Source organism: Arachis stenosperma, chromosome 2 (assembly GCF_014773155.1).
Source record: "Arachis stenosperma cultivar V10309 chromosome 2, arast.V10309.gnm1.PFL2, whole genome shotgun sequence".
Lineage (NCBI taxonomy): Eukaryota > Viridiplantae > Streptophyta > Magnoliopsida > Fabales > Fabaceae > Arachis > Arachis stenosperma.
Window position 1 is genome coordinate 51,717,806 of NC_080378.1, and position 4,319 is coordinate 51,722,124.

At 35.9% G+C, this 4,319-nt stretch overlaps 1 non-coding gene across 1 annotated transcript; it reads left to right on the forward strand.

The window, feature by feature from the left end:
- The first annotated feature begins 1,752 nt into the window (after window positions 1-1,752).
- Window positions 1,753-1,859, forward strand: LOC130964337 (small nucleolar RNA R71). Its single transcript, XR_009080435.1, has one exon. It is a non-coding gene; the product is annotated as a small nucleolar RNA R71 (small nucleolar RNA).
- Window positions 1,860-4,319: the final 2,460 nt, after the last annotated feature.

Here is a 4,319-nt window from a genome sequence, read left to right on the forward strand (position 1 = left end):
CCCGGAATCCTACTCGGAATACCACAGACAAGGTTTAGACTTTCCGGATTCTCATGAATGCCGCCATCAATCCAGCTTATACCACAAAGATTCTGATTAAGGAATCTAAGAGATATTCATTCAGTCTGATGTAGAACGGAGGTGGTTGTCAGGCACACGTTCATGGATTGAGGAAGGTGATGAGTGTCACGGATCATCACCTTCTTCACAATTAAGCGCGAATAAACATCTTAGATAAGAACAAGCGTGTTTGAATGGAAAACAAAGGAATTGTATTAAATCATCGAGATGCTGCAGAGCTCCTCACCCCCAACAATGGAGTTTAGAGACTCATGCCGTCACAAAGTATGTAATTCAGATCTGAAAATGTCATGAGGTACAAGATAAGTCTCTAAAAGTTGTTTAAATAGTAAACTAGTAACCTAGGTTTACAGAAAATGAGTAAACTAAGATAATTGGTGCAGAAATCCACTTCTGGGGCCCACTTGGTGTGTGCTGGGGCTGAGATCAAAGCTATCCACGAGTAGAGGCCTTTCCTGGCGTTAAACTCCAGGTTATGACGTGTTTTGGGCGTTCAACTCCGGATCATGACGTTTTTCTGGCGTTCAACTCCAGACAGCAACATGTACTTGGCGTTCAACGCCAAGTTACGTCGTCTATTCTCGTGCAAAGTATGGACTATTATATATTGCTGGAAAGCCCTGGATGTCTACTTTCCAACGCCGTTAAGAGCGCGCCAATTGGACTCCTGTAGCTCCAGAAAATCCATTTCGAGTGCAGGGAGGTCAGGATCCAACAGCATCAGCAGTCCTTTTTCAGCCTCAGTCAGATTTTTGCTCAGCTCCCTCAATTTCAGCCAGAAAATACCTGAAATCACAGAAAAATACACACACTCATAGTAAAGTCCAGAAATATGATTTTTGCTTAAAAACTAATAAAGTTCTATTAAAAACTAATTAAAACATACTAAAATCTACATGAAATTACCCCCAAAAAGCGTATAAAATATCCGCTCATCAGATATTCTTCTGTATTACTTGGGAGAGTGCTAGGAGGAGTTTCAGTAACCTTTTTACTCAGCTGACCCACTTGTGCCTCCAAATTTCTAATGGAGGATCTTGTTTCATTCATGAAACTTAGTGTGGTCTTAGATAGATAAGAGACTATGTTTGCTAAGCTAGAGAGGCTCTGCTCAGAATTCTCTGTCTGTTGTTGAGAAAATGATGGGAAAGGTTTGCTATTGCCAAACCTGTTTCTCCCACCAGTATTGTTATTGAAGCCTTGTTGAGGGTTCTGTTGATCTTTCCATGAGAAATTTAGGTGATTCCTCCATGAAAAATTGTAGGTATTTCCATAGGGTTCTCCTATATAATTCACCTCTTCCATTGCAGGATTTTCAGGGTCATAAGCTTCTCCTTTAGATGAGGCTTCTTTAGCATTGTCAGATGCAGCTTGCAATCCAGTCAGATTCTGAGAAATTATATTGACTTGCTGAGTCAATATTTTGTTCTGAGTCAATATGGCATTCAGAGTATCAATCTCAAGAACTCCTTTCTTCTGAGTTGTCCCATTGTTCACAGGATTTCTTTCAGAAGTATACATGAACTAGTTATTTGCAACCATTTCAATGAGTTCTTGGGCTTCTGCAGGTGTTTTCTTTAGATGAATAGATCCGCCTACAGAATGGTCCAATGACATCTTGGATAACTCAGACAGACCATCATAGAAGATACCTATGATGCTCCATTCAAAAAGCATGGCAGAGGGACACCTTCTGATCAATTTCTTGTATCTTTCCCAAGCTTCATAGAGGGATTCACCTTCCTTCTGTTGAAGGTTTGAACTTTCACTCTAAGCTTACTCATCTTTTGAGGTGGAAAGAATTTAGCTAAGAAGGCATTGACCAGCTTTTCCCAAGAGTTCGGGCTGTCTCTAGGTTATGAGTTTAACCATATACTAGCTCTGTCTCTTACAGCAAAAGGGAAAAGTATAAGCCTGTAGACTTTGGGATCAACTCCATTGGTCTTAACAGTGTCACAGATTTGCAAAAATTCTGCCAAGAACTGATGAGGATCTTCCAATGGAAGTCCATGAAACTTACAATTCTGTTGCATCAGAAAAACTAATTGAGGCTTAAGCTCAAAGTTGTTTGCTCCAATGGTAGGAATAGAGATGCTTCTCCCATAGAAGTCGGGAGTTGGTGCAGTAAAGTCACCAAGCACCTTTCTTGCATTGTTGGCATTGTTGTTATTTTCGGCTGCAATGTCTTCTTCTTTTTCGAAAATTTCTGTCAGGTCCTCTCCAAAGAGTTATGCTTTAGCTTCTCTTAGCTTCCTCTTCAGAGTCCTTTCAGGTTCAGGATCAGCTTCAACAAGAATGTCTTTATCTTTGTTGCTACTCATATGAGAGATAAGAAAACAAAGAAAGTATGGAATCCTCTATGTCACAGTATAGAGATTTCTTGATGTGTCAGAGGAAAAAGAAGAATAGAAAGATGAGGTAGAGAGAAGAATTTGAACTTATGGAGAGGGAGGGGGTCCGAATTATTAAGAGAGGAGGAGTGTTAGTGATTAAATAGAAAAAGATGAGAGAGGGAATTTTCGAAAAAATTTTTTAAAATAAAATAGAATTAGATTTTAAAATAATTAGTTAATTAAAAAGATTTTTGAAAAAGTTGTTAATGGTTTTCGAAAATTAGAGAGAGAGAGAGAGAGAAGTAGTTAGGTGGTTTTGAAAAAGATAAGGAATAGTAAGTTTTGAAAAGATAAGAAGGTAGAAAAAGATTTTGAAATTAGAATTTTAAAAAGATGTGATTTGAAAAAGATATGATTTAAAAATATATGATTGAAAATATATGATTGAAGAAAATCTTATTTTAAAAAGATATGATTGAAAAGATATGGTTGAAAAAGATTTGATTTTTAAAATTGATGACTTGACTAACAAAAAACGGATAGATATGATTCTAAAATTCAAATATTGAACCTTTCTTAACAAGAAAGTAACAAACTTGAAATTTTTGAATCACAACATTAATTGTTAGCAAGGATTTTCGAAAATATTAAAAGAAAAAGGAAAAGATTTGATTTTGAAAAAGATATGATTGATAAGAGGGGATATGAGAAAGATAAGATTTTGAAAAATTAGTTTTAAAACTTGAAAAATTGAAAAGATTTTAATTGAAAACAAACTACCTCCTTGGTTCTATCCTGGTGTTAAACGCCCAGAATGGTTTCCATTCTGGCGTTTAACGCCCACTTGTCTACCTCCTTGGGCGTTAAACGCCCAGCCAGGTACCCGGCGGGCGTTAAACGCCCAGCCAGGTTCCCTCGCTGGCGTTTAAATGCCAGAATTCCTTCTTCACCGGACATTTTGAACGCCCAAATTTTTCTCTGTGATTCCTCTGCTGTATGTTCTGAATCTTCAATTCTCTGTATTATTGACTTGAAAAGACATAATTGTGAAATTTTTTTGAATTTTTAATGATGATGAGAGAAAAACAACAAAATAAAACTAATCATGAAAAACTAAGATCAAATAAATAATGCATGCAAGAACACTTTGAATGTCAAGATGAACATCAAGAACATATTTTTGAAAATTTTTGAGAAGAGAAAAACATGCAAGACACCAAACTTAGAAATTTTCATACTAGAGACACTAACAAATTGAGAATGCACATGAGAAACAACAAAAGATACAAACAAGAGAATTTAATAATCAGACAAAGAAAATCATCAAGAACAACTTGAAGATCAATGAAGAACACAATGCATATATTTTCGAAAAATGCAAGAAAAATAGAAACATGCAATTGACACCAAACTTAAAAATTGACACTAGACTCAAACAAGAAACATAAAATATTTTTGTTTTTATGATTTTATTAATTTTTTGTATTTTTTCGAAAATTATTTTGAAAAAGAAAATAAGAAACTCAAAAATTTTTAATACGAATTCCAGGAATCATGCAATGTTAGTCTAAAGCTTCAGTCTAAAGAGATTAGACAGGGCTAAACAAGCTTCAACAGGACATTACATATAATAGCCAAATTGATGGGAATCAACTTGCTCTTGTGATGATAAAAACATCATCTGAAACTCTAGAATTCATTCTTAAAAATTCTGAAGAAAAAAATAAAAAGAAAAAATACCTAATCTAAGCAACAAGATGAACTGTCAGTTGTCCAAACTCGAACAATCTCCGACAACGGTGCCAAAAACTTGGTACACGAAATCGTAATCTCACACACTTTCTTCACAACTCCGCGCAGCTGACCAGCAAGTGCACTGGGTCGTCCAAGTAATACCTTACGTGA